Source organism: Cupressus sempervirens, chromosome 9 (assembly GCF_028749045.1).
Source record: "Cupressus sempervirens isolate cs-2001-9-10 chromosome 9, ASM2874904v1, whole genome shotgun sequence".
Classification (NCBI taxonomy): domain Eukaryota; kingdom Viridiplantae; phylum Streptophyta; class Pinopsida; order Cupressales; family Cupressaceae; genus Cupressus; species Cupressus sempervirens.
In genome coordinates, this window is record NC_143126.1 from 771,230,425 (window position 1) to 771,247,224 (window position 16,800).

General features: G+C 34.8%; 2 pseudogenes; both read left to right on the forward strand.

Annotated features, from left to right (window-relative positions):
- The window catches only part of LOC149540978 (E3 ubiquitin-protein ligase SINAT2 pseudogene), a 29,582-nt pseudogene extending 14,549 nt beyond the window's left edge, over nt 1–15,033 (forward strand).
- On the forward strand, nt 13,380–13,859 carry LOC149540979 (alpha,alpha-trehalose-phosphate synthase [UDP-forming] 6 pseudogene; annotated as a pseudogene).
- Nucleotides 15,034–16,800: the final 1,767 nt, after the last annotated feature.

Below are 16,800 nucleotides of genomic sequence, written 5' to 3' on the forward strand. Positions count from 1 at the left end.
AAGGAGCAACAAAGATTTATCTATCACAATAAGGTGATTACTATACTCAAAAGAATCTCATTCAATAAATCAAGTTGCAGACCAAAGACCAGCTACTATTTCATCCTAACACATGGATCAGTTAAATCCTTTCACAAGGTAGACCTAGTAGACTTAAATGTAAATCTCTTTAATAAGTGCATACTTCATTGTATGTTTGTAAATCCTTTTGTAAGGTGGACCTAACAATCCTTATTGCTCCTAACCGGGTAGATCATCAAAAGTGATCATTGTAAGCCTTAAGAGACCAACTTTATACTGTCGTAAGAAAGCTTGTAGGTATCATCTCCACCCCAATTTTACTTTCTATTTGGAAGATTTTTGGGTCACCAAATTGTGTGTCAAAGTGTTATGAGTGATTTAATATTTTTAGTTTCTCATACATGCAATTAGATCATCATAAATTATTAATTGCTAATTAAGGATTAAGTTTTATTGTTATTGATTCACCCCTCCCCTCTAAGTAACTTAGCGTATCATAATATTTCCAAAATTTGGTATCATAGCTTTGTGGTTCTCGGGAAAGTAGTTTAACAACTTGAGAAAAGATCAAAGGCTATGGAGGTATTCAAACTTGACAAGGCTATTGACAATGAGAAGCTAGATTTTGAATTGGCTATTGGACAACTCAAAAAGGCCAAAGAACAACTCTCTCAATCCCTAAAAATAAGAAAAGATCTTGCAATCTAGATGAATGACCAACTCTACATTGAAGAAAAAATTGAAGACATTCAAGCAATTTAGATGAAGCTAATGAAGCAATCAAAGAACTATTTGAAAAGAATAGTACTCTTCAAGAAGAAGTAAGAAAACTTACTCCTCAATGTTAGTGTTGTTTTTTATTTTTCCTATTTTGCTAGGTTTTTCCTACACTTTTAATAATCTCGCTTAGGTTAATAAAGCATGTCTTATTAGGTGAATGGTTGTGAGGTGTCACCTTCCTACATGTGAGCATCCATTAGCTATCCTGGGAAGATACTTTGCTATCTTTAGTCTGATAGATGGTTGCTCCTCATTGGTTGGTGTTGCCACCTCCTCCCTCTTCCTAGCCTATATAAGCATGCTACCTAGCTTGTATTTGTAGCTCTTGTTTTTTGCATCCTCTTAATGCTATTTTGTTTCCAACATTTGCATTACTCTCTTGGAGACTAACTCTATGATGCTATTTTGATTTTGTATATTTTGCATTCATAGTTTAGATATTTATTCTTTGCACTAGTTTTCTGGGTTATTAATCTTATCAAATTCTAACATGGTATCAGAGCTTTTCTATGTGCAAGAGTAGATTTTAGTTTCCTTATTTGAGAGATTCAGAGGGGGGGGGCTAATAAATTTTATTGTAGTTTTTTGAAAAATGAAGTATGCTCTTCTCTTGCATCTTTGGATGATCTTGAGAATTAGAAAAGTTTTGACAAAAATAGTTTTTCTCTGGAGTTTTAGTCTCAAATCTAACAACCAACTTGCATATTTGGAGTTTTCAATAAGTATTGCGGGTTCTAGCATGCCATTGATGGATTTAGGAAGCTGATCCAACATTTGAATGTCATATTTTGGTTGCTGGGGTCATTTCTTGATTTTTGGAGCTATTTTTTACTGTTAAAGGCGTCTAATTTACACTACATCAACATCTTTTGTACATAAGCAAGAAAAATGCTTTTTGAGTTTTGTTCGTAGCACCAAAAAACCATCTGGGTATCTTTTAGTTTTTGCATGCAAGCTGTATATTTTATAGAATTGAGCATGAAAAGCTACAGCCATACCCCTCTCCATTGGCAGTCACAGATTTGAATGCAGTTTGCAAATGTATCATTCTTGCTGATACAGACTCTGATTTTGATGATTCTTGTTATGCACTTGGCTATTTTTTTGTGCTCTATCCAATAGTGGAGTTTTTTTTTAATTTTCATGCATGAATTCTTCAAAAATTGTAGATTCTCGGCCATGACTGTGCACAGTTCTCATTTTGGAAATTTCAGAGAATCATAACTTTCTCATACAATCTCGTATCAAGGCAATTCTTTTTTTGAAAGTGCATGATTTTTTGAGTAGATTACAGTGGTGTTATTTTTTCCTTGATTATTGTGTCTAAGTTTCACTTTTAACATATGCTCTTCATGAGGGTTTGTAATGCATTGAAATCAAGACCACTAAGTATTTCTTTCTAGTGGTAGTTGTAAAAGCACTAAAATAAAGTGCTAAATCATATTTCTTTGGGGGGGTTCTTTGATTGAGTTAAAAGAGGGGGGGCCATTGTCGTGGTTGGGTTGTCTTGTTTTTAGCATTTCTTCTCTGCATTTCTTCATCATGGATCAAACAAATATGCCCATCCTAACTCCATACAATTACTTTGAGTGAAAATCATGCATGACAATTCACTTAAGAAAAGCTGGATTAAATAGGATAACTATGGGACTTGAAACTGAACTTGCTAAAGATGAAGATAAGCCTAAGTGGTTTAACAAATGTGATGAGGCATATGGAACATTGTGTTTGTCTATTTCTCCTGACTTGCTATTTCACATTGAGTCTTTGGATACACCAAATGAAGTATGGACAAAGCTAGAAACACTATTTGGCACACAAGATTCAATGAGGGGTCATATGTTGGAAAATAAATTAATTAGTTTAAGTCCTGGAAATTTCAACACAATCCAAGATTTCTTCACCAAATTAAAATCACTAAGGCTACAGTTAAAATAATGTGGAATTGAAAAGAAAGATGAACAACTGATTCTTAGTATTCTGTCTAAGCTAAGTTCAGAATATTCTGTGTTTGTCTCTACCTTCTATGCTACTAAGGGTGCACTTGGTACTCTATTCACCATGCCATCTTTAGATGATTTTGCTTTCAATCTCACTTGAGAATAGGACAAGCTAATCTGGATGGGCACTCTTACATCCTCTAAGTCACATGCCTTGGCTGCCAACCAAGGCACAAAAGAATAACAAGGACAAGAAACAAAAGAATAACAAGGAGAAGAAGGATCAGATACCAGTTTCTTCAAAAGTAACTATTGATACACCATCTTCCAAGGGCGATAAGCCTAAGAAAGAAAAGGTCAAATGTGCCTATTGTAAAATACTTGATCATGATGAACATAAATGTTTGCAGAAACAACTTGATCACTTGACATACATTCTTGAGAAGAATAATATTAGTGTTCCTGAGTCTATCAAACGAAGTTCTAATGAAAGGTCTAACAAGGAAAAAGAAAATAGCAAGGGGAAAGGAAAGGGCAAGGACCTTTTTGTAGTTGCTTCCTCACCATCCACTTGGGTTCTTGATTTGGGTGCTTCACACCACATGGCTTCATCTAAGGAAGAACTTGCATCCTTGGAGCCGTGTACTATGCCTTCTATTTTGATGAGTGATAACACTCTTGTTGAGGTGTGTGGGAGAGGGTCTGTTGATGTGGGGGATGGCACATTCCATGATGTTCCTTGTGTACCCTTATTGTCAACTAATCTCCTATCAGTATACCAGATCACTCACATAGGTTTAGGCAAGCGAGTTGAGTTCACTCCTAGTTTAGTGGAGATATGTGAGTTGTACAATGATTCTACAGTTGTAGCTGGGAGAGCAAATCATCAGTCACGACTCTATATATATTCTCACTTTGTTCCTAATCCTCCTTTGACTATTTCGCTCACTCACTCTAATGATGTGAGCAGATTATGGCATGAGCTGTTTGACCATCTTAACTTCCACTACTTACATCAGCTTAACCAGTAGAGCATGGTCACAGGGTTGCCTTCTACTTTGACATTGGAGTCACTTGGAATACATGATAGATCTTTTGATGGGTCAAATTCACTTGAGCAGTCTTCCACCTCCACTTTTTATGCAGAGAGTGATTCAGAGGACTCACCTCCTTCCTCTCCTAGTCATCATTCACAGGTTGATGATTCTCCTCTAGATTCTCCATCTTTTGGTCCACTTTGGGCTAGATAGACCTTTCTGTTTGCAGGTGATTGGGTTGGGGATCCATCAAACATGAAACAGACTCATTCATAATTCCAGGATGCTCTACATATCTTCATTGCTACTGCCTCAAATCCACAGTCCTTTCATGAGGCTTCTGGTATTTCTAAGTGGGATACAGCTATGCAGGAAGAGTATAGTTCCTTGATGAGGAACCACACTTGGGATCTTGCCCCTTTTCCTAAGGGAAGAAAACTTGTTCGATGTAAGTGGATCTACCGAACAAGATTTGCAAGCTTTGTTGGGGGTGCAGGATGCTTCATCTTTTGGGGGGGCCTCTTCCTCTCACTTGGAGTCCTAATTTTCTTTGGGGAGTATCTTTTCTCTCTCTTTTGGGATAATTTTATGTACATGAGTACCTCATCAGTCTTGACTTACCGAGACCCATTTCTACATCCACCTAAGCTTTGCTTATGGGGGGGTATTAGTATAGTTTTTAATTTTTCCTATTTTGTTAGGTTTTTCTTACACTTTTAATAATCTCACTTAGGTTAATAAAGCATGTCTTATTAGGTGAATGGTTGTGAGGTGTCACCTTCTTACATGTGAGCATCCATTAGCTATCTTGGAAAGATACTTTGCTAGCTTTAGTCCGATAGATGGTTGCTCCTCATTGGTTGGTGTTGCCACCTCCTCCCTCTTCCTAGCCTATATAAGCATGCTACCTAGATTGTATTTGTAGCTCTTGTTTTTTGCATCCTCTTATTGCTATTTTGCTTCCAGCATTTGCATTACTCTCTTGGAGACTAACTCTATGATGCTATTTTGATTTTGTATCATTTTCATTCATAGTTTAGATATTTATTCTTTGCACTAGTTTTTTGGGTTATTAATCTTATCAGATTCTAACACTCAAAAGAAACCAAATAACCATGATCCTCATCCAAGAAGATATACCACCATAACTAAATCAAGAATCTAAACCAGTGAACATCAAGGATGTACTTGTATATCCAATCATGTCATATCAAAATTCATGACACCATGATCACATCCATGAACTAAGCATCTAACTCTTGAAATGTCCAACTTATCAACATGAAATACTCAACCACAATTCTCCACTATGACTAAACCTAGTAACAACATCTCATCCCTTCTACATGAAGAAAAAAATAGAAAATCATGTGACTTAGGGCATAAACAACCGAAATCCAAGCCACCAATTTGAATATGTATCAATAATGAAAGATCAATGGGTAAAGACAACCCATATCCAAGCCATAAATGTAACCTATAAGTATAGACCTCTTAGAACACTACATAACTTGTAGACCCAACAAGTCATCATACATATCCAAATCAAATATTGATAACTATACCATCATGAGACCAATCTAAAATATAAATTGAGTATATAGTGAAATCAATTCTTAAATCTCCAAACATACAAGGTCACAAACACACAATGTTACCATAGTCAAGATATATCATAAACTATTTAGATTAATATATCACCAAACAAACCATGTCAAACTTGCACCAATTTGAACCAATGTGTAGAGCTTTCCAAGAGCTTTCTTTTGACTACTCAAAGTCTAAAATTTAACTTTGCATGCCCAAGTTATACCCTAATCTGTGCTCAAACTAAACAACAACTGACTTTTGGCCTCTTAAAACCTGACAAAATGTCAAAATCCCAAAACCAAACCTACACCACCTTGTAGTGCTCTGAATTAGCTTTCCATGTTTGTAAGAAGTCTAAAATCCAATATCCTAAGAGAAAGTTATGGTCATTTTACTAAGATAGTTCTTTTACCATTTTCACTATGATCTATTTTTTGTGATGAAAATTCTAATAGGATTAAATTTGATGGTCATCACATGATGAAACTAAAAAAACTTTGTAATTTATGTTCACATGGCCAAATTAGGGCATATTATACATCCAAATTTATGGAAATGTTGACCCAAATCCAATGGTGAGGTTTGTTTTAACCTAGGAGGTCATTTTTGCAAGCTCCCCCTAAAATCTTCATTTAAATTAAACACCGAAAAAATCCTTTTGTCCAAAAACTTTACATGCCCAAAATCTACCAATATCCCATCATAACAATAAACCCAAAACCCCCAAATCTACAATAAACAACTCATATATCATTCCCTTTCTTTTAACCTCCCATGCATTCCCATGGATTCAATCTACGGTTACAACAACATAACCACAGCTCTGATACCACTTGTAAGGAAACTTACAACAAAGAATGTAACTGTTTCTACATAACCCATAATAGATTTGAAATAAATATGTAGTTAAAATCCACATGCAAGAGAATAGACAACATACCCACAAAATTGTGACACAAGATATACCTTGGGAAACCCTCATGAGAAAAAAACCCAGCCTCCAAAAGTGTCCATCACCATGTATTATTCAGCAAAAATACCATTGCAATACAACCCTAGAAGCCTTCAAATCCATAGCCACAACCAAACAATCCATGTAAACAGACATGAATCCACACATCCCATGCCATGCTTCCAACCTTCACAAATGCTCCCTTGGCTAACCTATTAAGCCTTGTCCTATTGGACTCTTGCCTTTTTCCCTTCTATCTTTTCCTTTTTCTCTACAACTACCCTTTTGGTTTCTTATACATTAGCATGTCCTACAAAACCACCAAGTGGTATTAGATAAACCATGTCCTACCTAACCCATTGACCCCATATTTAGTTATGGAATTTTAATTCTTTTCCCCAATATTATATAATTACACGGAATATTATCATAGTGTTACAATACAACTCATCAAGAATATCCCATGGGAATCTTTACATGTTGCACATCCATCTAGGTGCAACATTACATAATAAAATAAAATAAAATAATATAACAATATTATGCAATGTGTGCAACACCCATTATCTCAACATCACCTTCCATAGGTCCTACCATAAGATCACCTATTGCAAGATGACTTGGACACTTGCTAAAAAATTGGTGGAGGTGGTGAAGGGGGATTAATGTCAAGATCTTCCTTAGAGGATGTATAATCATGTGGAAGAGTAGAGGAAGTACTAGATAGTCATGAGGGAGAAGTTGGTGATGGAGGCTTCATCTGAGGATAACACTCATCAAACTGAACATTTCACTGAAACAAGACATCCTTGGAATTAGGATCAAACCACCTATAAAATTTCACATCTCACAGTAGCCAAAAAAGATGAGTGGTCAGCTCTTCCTCTCCATGGCTTTTAGCTGAGCATCTAGAATAAATGTTGAAGCCTCACTACCAAAAAAGTGGAAAGCAAAAATATTTGGCTTGACATGAGTCCAAGCCTCCTCAAGAGTCAAGTGTCACAATTCCTTGTGAAGCATTTGATTCAGAATATCATTTTCATAATTGATAGCCTCAGCCCAAAATGAAGAACTCATAGCTCAAGATTGTTTCATACAATTGGCCATCTCCTGTAATGTCCTGTTCTTTCTCTCTTTAACACCATTCAACTATGGGGTATGGGGAAATATGAACTAATGTGGTGAACCATGCTTAATGTAAAAATCTTTCAAAGATTGATTTACATATTCCCCCCATTGTTAGTATGTATATGCTTGATAGAAAGATGAGACTGCTTCTCCAAAAATTTCTTAAAAATTCGAAATGAATCAAAGATATTGGACTTGTACTTCAAAAAGTACACCCATCTGCATCTAAAGAAGTCATATATGAAGGTAAGCACATATCAAGCACCTAAAAAAGATGGAATGGGGAATGACATAATATTATTGTGTATCAACTTCAATGGCATCTTAGCACATGTGGATCTATCTATCAGAAATGGATCTATGCCTTGAAAAACACCTTCAATATAGGAGATCTGAGGTAGCCCAATCACTAGCTCCTATGTACTCATTTGCTATAGATATCTATAGTTGACATGGCCAAAATGTTCATGCCAAAGCTTGTTAACTATATCTGCATGAGAAAAAAGAGAAACATCTATAGAATTAGAGCTCTCAAACTAATATAACTGAAATTGAAGATCAACACTCCCAGCAGTAACAACCAAGTCAAGATTATGGAGGTCTCAAATAACCACATCATGTAGTAAGAACTAAACTATCTTACCAGAGCCCAAAATTCAAAATCTAAAAGATAGACAAGAGGTTTGTAGAAATGGCTAGAACCAAGAGAACTTACTATAGTGAACCACCCTCTAAATAGATAGTTCCTAAACCTATGACTTAAAATTGTGTAGAGTCACCAATTACAATCTGCATAGTAACACTCTGAGAAAGTGAAGTAAAAAAATTAGGTGAGTGTGTCATATGGTGGGAAGCACCTAAATTAAGAATCCAAGTAGATGTAGAAGGCAATGCTTGTGTAGAAAGGCCATGTCCTTTCCTTGAAGGAGGAGGTGGTGGCTTCAAAGAAGCAATACTATGTTGTTGCATGGCCTCCTCTAAAGCCTCAAGATGTTTACAACACTTGGAAATAATATGTCCTTCCTTGCCACAAAAACTTAAAGAATCACCTATGTACTTCTTAGTCTTGGAGGAAGACACTCCAAACCTAGAAGATTTACCCTTTGAAGAGGGTTTTTAATCATATGATTTAGGAGTAGGCTTGGAGGAACTCTCATTACCTATTTAATCTATCTTTGGATTTGGTTTTTGCTTTGACTTCCCTATAGATGTCTGAGAAACCAATGCCTATGTCTTTGAATCTGTGAAAGTATCCAACCATGTAAGCTTGGACCACTCTCTAGTCAATCGATCACAAAAGACCTCAAAAGTGGGCATGGTAACTATGGGACCCAAGGAATCCATAGTATAATGGAAGCTAGAAGAGAAAATCTAGAAGTTTCCATGAAGCTTTGATAGAATCAGATAGATGCACTCCTTATCTATCTTCTATTTCTTGTATCTGTATAACAAAGTTCTCTCTTGTTTGAACCTCATGATAAAGTCTTCAATGGAGGGGAAAGCATCTAGTATAAGAGAAGTAAGCTCTACCTTAATCTAAAGTGCTCTAAACTTGTTGATGGTACTAAACAAGCCCTTCAACTTGTCCCACATTTCTTGAGTGGAATACTCATCAAGATGATATTATAAGTTGTGTAAAACACTCAAATAAATCAGACCCATGGCTTCATCCATCTTATTCATGTGCTACAAAGTATAATATTGATAATGAAATATTGGCTGCAATGTATCTAAACAAGATCACAAAGTCTTTGAACCGAGAAGTCATTCCGTAGAAGATTTTCATGTATGATAGTTATGTCAGTTTGGAAGTACTAGACAAGAAGAGGTCTTGGCCATTGTTTTAAGAATTTTTTTTGAAGTTTTCTAATATACTAATATTGTAATAGAAAATAATGGAAAAATACCCCCACATTGCAAATAACTGAACTTCAACTTGCAGAAGGAATGTTTATACAAGGATAGCTCAAAAAAAAACTTCACTTGAGTTCACAAATACTTGGTAATAAATCATGGTGAAAAGGCAGAGAATACGGAAATTTCTTGAGAAGATTTTTCCATCACTTCTTTTAGATTAAAAAAAATGGAGCAATAACAAGCAAGTTATGCCCCCGGAAGATAGAAGACATCATTTGACTTTGAGTGAATAAATTGGTACTAAACTAGGAAAAAATTCAAACAATAACTTTACTATCATCTCTATCTCTAAATAATCTTTTAGGTGCTTCTTTCAGATCAGAAAAACACCTTTGTATGCTCAAGTTAGAGAAAAAAGACTGCCAAGGCCTCTAGAAGGCTAGAAAAAAATATTTTTTAAAATAACAATAATAATAACCATTTCTGGTGGTGTGTTGGACGTGCATGAGTGATGGATGGGTTGAGCAGAGGCACAGTGGTGAATGCAGTAGCGATGGTAGCACAGTAGTGCAAAGCTAGTGGCAGTGGGGCCACAACAACACATTTGAGCGAGGGTCGCTGTGGTGAGCAGACAGACTGCTAGCAATGACACTACAATTAGTGTAACCATGATGGTGGTCACTACGATTAGTTTACCACAATGGTGTTAAAATACCATTTTTAAATTAAAAAATTTAAAATTGTATTCACCTACATTAGATTGTGTGCCAGATGCCATATGGCTCTAGTATGCAAATTCATTTTGCCTCCCTAGTTAACATTGTCCAAAATCAACAAATTTTATATGAAAATGTGGTTTTTGATGTCTTCTAAATCCAATCATTAAAATACGTGAAAAAATCTAGATTTGTTCTCCCAAACCCTCATTCTTCTTTTTCTACAAATAAGAACAAGCTATGGTAGGTTAGGCTCTGATACCATGAAGGATTTGAGAAATACAAATCCAAAGAATACCTGCATACAAGAACTTATTATAGAGAGGAAAAGACAAAGAAGATGTGAGGTTTTGCTATGAGAATATACAAATTGTATTATCAAACTAAAAGAATAAGAGATATTTACAAAAGATCAATCCTTATAGAAGGTGATCAAAAAATTTAAAAGGTAAACCCTAAGAGGTCAATGACATTTAATAAAATTACTAATTAATTATTAAATGGAAATGTGAATTGCATAAAGTGAAATATTAAGAAGGGAGTAAAGATAATTTAATAAATTAACACTTTCTCTAATAGAAAGGAATATTTGTTGGGTACAATGAGAACACCAAAGGGTATAGATTCTATACCTAGGCAGAGATCAGTTGAAATCAATAGAAATGTCAAATTTGAAGAAAACATTGCCTTAAAACTATCCACAGGTATAGAAAATGAGCCCATCGTAGAACTAGATGAAAATTTGCAAACTGAAAATCAGAGGGAGAACATATCAGAAGAGAATGAACTATTATTAGACACTAAAAAATAGAGACATCTCTAATATAAGAATAGGTTATTATGGGAAAGGAAAATGATTGAAGAAAATAATGTTGAACTAGTTGAAATATCCTGTGAGAGAAAGAAAACTAGAAATAAATCTTGTTACACTGCACTAGTAACTCATCTTACAAAATTTGAACCATCAACTATTGAAGAAGCCCTATCTTGTCAAGCATGGAAAGATGTTATGGTTGAAGAATATCAATCCATATTACAAAATGATGTTTGGGATATTGTACCTAGACTAAAAGACAAATCAATTGTTTCATCAAAGTGGTTATACAAAATCAAGTATGCTTCAGATGGTAGTACTGAAAAACATAAAGCAAGATTTGTTGCTCGAGGTTTCTCTCAAAAGATAGGTATTGATTATGAGGAAACATTTTCTCTAGTTGCTCGATACACTTTAGTAAGGATGATTATTGCAATTGTGACATCCAAAGGATGGAATATACATCAAATGGATGTCAAGACCACATTTCTAAATCATGTCATTAATGAATGAGTATATATCAAATAACCTAAAGGTTTTATTATAAAAGAGAAGAAACTATATGTATGTAAACTAAACAAAGCTCTTTATGGCCTCAAACAAGCACCATGAGCATGGTATGAATGGATAGATAGCTACCTCTCCAAATTAGGATACTCCAAAAATAAAGCTCATCCTAACATATTGTAGGTACACTTTCTGTACACCATTTTAAAAACTTTTAAAGGCACCTCTCATAAAGAATTCTCCAAAATTGTTTCCAGTTTGCTTAACAATATTTCTATGAAGGATAAAGATCAAAGTTCTAATGCAGATGTGAAAGTTCCTATGCCACAATTTAGAGTTCATTGTCTCAATTCATAATTAAAAATTTAGTTTGATATGATCTATTATGCTTCTTCAGCTTCATGTTCGTAATCTAACTTAGAGAAAAAAACACTTGAGTTAGCCTTCGAAATTGTTTGATTGAATAGACAAAAAGAAGAAGAATTGGAATTGGAATGCAGAATTAGAATTGGGATGTAGAATTGGATTTCCAATTTTCCCACCATAGTAGAAGCTCATTTGGGACTTTTTGCAAAGAAGAGGAGAAGTCGTTTTGATATTTTCTACTTATGGAGAAGTCAAAGTCTCATTTTCCACCTCAAAAGAGAAAATGAAAAATCTTGATTTTAAGCAGAAAAACATGAGTTTATGTCATCAAAATTGCATTTTCAATGTAATCCATGGACCAATTGGCACAAAATAGTGATCACAATAAAGAAGTGGAAAATACAATGTTGCAATCCATTTCTAGTTTGCCACCAGGCGAGAAGCTAAAAATAATTTTTTTGCTAATGGGAAGTCCCTATTGAAAATCTTGACAGATGCATTGGAGAAATGAAGAATGGACTTTAGTGAAGTCAAGTAGATCAGAATTGTCAAACAAAAAAATTGAAAAGAGGAATCCCAATTGGGAGGTAGAAAATGAACCTTCTGCTATTCACACTCAGGAATCGAAATCCTGCTAGTGGAGAAGTAAAAGTCCAAAATTCCCACTAGGGTCTTTCAATGAAAAATGTACATTGCAAAAGCCACAGGGAGCCTTCGAATGAAATCCCAAACTCAACAAGTACATTTAATGGAACTGATTTTGTTCTAATTATGAGTAGTGCCAGTCATCCAAAGAATAAATAAAAATATATCTCCCACTGCAAAGATACGAAGAGATCAGATCATGAGGAATAGGGGACACACATAAACATATGTCATTGATATCAAGAGCAAGGCACCAATCATAAAAATCAATTTGAAGGCAAGGCACCACATTGAAATAATGAAGATTTGTCATCATAGTAATAGAAGAGTCTGATTCATGACCCCTACACAAGAATGAGTCCAATGTGATAGTGAATGCCAAATGGGAAAATTCTAATGAAGGTAGCACATTGGAGATATGGTTCGATGAATGTAATAAGAAAGGCATCGTATAAAAGTAGTCTCAGCATATGAATAGTCAAGGTCACGACATCTTTAGAGCTTCCATGCAAATATCAATGTTATGGTTGCCAAGAGATATTTCCTTATTATAGTAAATTAAAGCATGAAGCTTAGTACCCTCTTGGGCCATATAATTGCATATATGTAGGTCCTAAATGTAAAGTAGTTGGTGATATACCATCTTTGGTGGCTCATTTGAAAGGACATCACAAAGTTGATTTTCATGATGGTCCTACCTCCAATCACTGATATGTAAAGTCAAATCCACATGAGGTTGAGAATGCTACTTAGATGCTAACATTATTTAATTGTTTTGAGCAATACTTTTGTCTACATTTTGAAGTGTTTCAACTAGACACATCCCCTATTTATATAGCCTTTTTTGCATTTTATGGGAGATGATAATGATGCTAAGAACTTTAGCTATAGCCTTGAAGTTGGAGGTGGTGCTCAGAAATTGACATGGCAGACCATGGGTATTTCTTAAGGTGTAGTCCACATTCTGAATAGGAAACATGTGTGAATGTAGCAGATTTTGATTGGAAACAAACTACCAAACCCATTATGAAATTATATACTGAAACTACAAATGGCTATGCAATAGAATCAAAGGAAAGTGCTTTAGTTTGGCATTATCGAGATGCTGATCAAGATTTTGGATCCTACCAGGTAGAAGAACTACTTGATCATCTTGAGAGTGTACTTGCGAATGAGCCCATATCTATCAAGAGTGGTACACATATTGTTGAGGTGAAACCTCAAGGTGTGAGCAAGGGACTGGAAGCAAAACAACTTCTTTCAGTAATGATGCAAAGAGGCACAATACCAAATTTTTTTCTTTGTATTGGAGATAACAAATCTGATGAAGAGATGTTTGATTGCATCACAAGTGGCATGTCTAGACCATCACTATCATATGGAGAAAAAGTGTTTGCATGTATAGTGGGTCAGAAGCCTAGTAAAGCTAAATATTATTTGGATGATATTGCTGAAATCATAAGAATACTCCAAGGTCTGACCTCTACTTCAGATCAAGTAGCATGAAATTCATTTCTGCATTTTTTTTCTTGAGAATGCACCTTGAACTTATTGGAGATGTGTCTAGGAATGTTCTTGCATAAGAAAGATGACATCAACATAGGGGTCAAATCTTGGTAATTCTAACTGAATGCAAGATAGTCTGCCAGGTATTATCCTCAATAGTTCAACCCGAATACTATGCCATGTGTTAGAAATTCTATACAAATCTTCAAAGACATAAAGGGTAGCAATTAACACTTGGATAAATAAAGAACCTGAGCAAACCATCTAATATGAAGAGCATGTCTCAACATTTGGATTTGACCAAGGATATGCACTTAAAGAGAGATTTTGATGGTACTCCTTTCGTAATAGGAATTAAACATGTATGTTAAAAAATGAAGATAACATGCAACGGGAAGATCGAATAAGGTGAAATGTCCACAAGTCATGTGGATAGACCAAGAATCAAATACAAATTGAACAGTTACAAAATCGAAGAGGCAGAGTAACCGAATAATCATGAAAAAATCAACCAATCACTTGAGAGATTATTTATGGCTGATCATTTTCAAGGAAAAGGGTTCTTCTTTTCTACACAAGTAGGTATTGCTGGAGTAGAGGGGAGGGCATTTGATTTTTCTATATTTTTGTTTATGCATTGGAGATTGATAATCAATTTTTGTAACAGATTTGGCTAAGATTGCAAGGAAATGTAGTTAGAGTGTTGTGTTTGTTGTGTTTAGAAAAAGAAAGGTTTTGTTATGAATCAAATTATTTGAGTGTCACTTTTTCTAATTACTTTCAATCAAAGTATTGTTATAATCAGTTTTGAGCACTTTCTTGCATTCTTAGCTAAATGGTTAATGGGTGATAGATCAAAGTACTATCATTCATTCATGTTGTAAGGATTAGTATATTTAATCTTCATTTTCATTTCATGTCATTGCATTTTCATAATTAGAAACATCATTGCATTACCAATGTCGAGAAGTCATAGGAATTGTGGGTTTTTGGTATTGGCTAGGTTTAGGAACTAAAATTTTCTTGAGTTCTATCTAGGGTTGGCTTGGTTTCCCTCTTCTATTCTCGAGTTAAGAACGTACCCAATTAGTTTAGGAAGAAAAAAGATTCATTGAATATCATTCGACAAGGGAGTTGTACCTTTCAATTCAGAGGAAATCTATTAACTTGGTGATAGATTATCCAATTATTGGTATCAAGTCATTCTTTCAGATTTGGGCATTTGAGAGTTAAATTGAAAAAGAACCAATCTGTTTACCAACACATATATTTCAAAATACCTAACGATAACATGTAAATACTTGTTTTGTATGTTGATGAATAATTAATAATAGGTGAAGATCATTTAATTGAAAGATGCAAACAAGATCTTATAGCTGAATTTGAAATGAAGGATCTGGGCCTACTACACTACTTTTTGGGTCTATAACTATGTCAAAAGAAAGACCATATTTTTCTAAATCAAGGGAAGTATACCCATGACATATTAACTAGATTTTCTATGATGGACTCCAAACCTCTAGCAACTCTTATGGAACAAATCTATACAAGCTAAAAGAAGAAGCATTGAATTTAGAATCTATAGACCCTACACTCATTGTTGTTAAAAGAATGTTTTCAATCATTGTTTTGTCATTGATGTCAAACCTAATATTTGTAGGAATGAAAATTTCTTATAAGATCCAAGTACTATCAATTAGTTGATTGATGAAGAGGATTTGATCAACACGATGTAACAAGAGAACCTAAGGGAAAGGTTGAGTTATGATTTTGTAATGAAGTACAAGGATTAGCTAAGACATTGGTTAAATGATGTATTGATAACATACTTGAAGATACAGAGGTCGGCCACACTTAGTAACTTTGGAGGAATAAGTTACAACAAGGTTGGCTACAAAGCTTAAACTAAGTTCATCAATAAGTGTCAATCAAGCTAGTTTAAGCCAAGCAAATTTTTAGTTGGAGCCGAGAAAATGCAAAATCTAGTGTGTGCTGAGTAAACTTTAGGTGTAGAGTGAAGTTCAAGTGTTGAAAGATATAGAAAGAGCTAAGTTTCAGAAAATCTTAGTAGTTGCTGAGTAAACTTTAGGTGTCAAGCATCAGTAAAACATAGTTGATGCCGAGTAACACAGTATGTGCTAAGCACCAAAATTTCAACAGTGTCAAGCTATTGCATTATTGGAAATGACAAAGATTCATCAAATCTAAGCTGAAAAAGTTGTTACCTTGAATTTTATGAACCAGTTGGAGGATAAGGATGATGAGTTGGTGGAACAGAACTTTATGTAAACCATTTTTGATTGAATTCAAGAGGATTCTTCATGATGTTTCTAGAAGAAACAAAATATGGGTTAGATTCAATGAATCCTACCTAATCCATACAAATTGAAATTAAGGGAGGGAAGAATCGAGTAGGAAAAGAAATTCTAGATTTATATTTAAGGAGTCATAGACCAAGATACAGGAGTTGCTGGTGTGCCAAATTGTGAAGTGGTTGAAGGGTGTCAAAGAGAAGGCATCTAAGAGAAGGAAGAACAGAGCACAAAGATTCTACTTCAACAAGTGGTTAGAAAGAGAGGATTGCACTAGTACATTGAGCATGAAGACTTAAGGAGACTAAGCTTGAAAGGAGGGCAAGCTATCAGAGCTACAAAGTCTAAAAGCTAGGCAATGTCATGAGCTGAGAAGTGATGAAAAATTTGAAAACTAAGTTGTATGTTTTAATTAGGTCAAAAACCCTTATTGTTACTATCTAGCAATTGTATCAATTAGGGTAAAAGAAAATCCTATTGAATTAGGGTGGTCTAATAGCCATTTGTAAATCCTTTGATAGGGTGGAATTCCAAGTGAATGTTCTAAAGTCCTCTAACCAAGCCCACTTCTAACAGGGTGGTTAAATCCTTTAATTGGGTAACATTTAACAATGTCTTGTAGCCTTTAA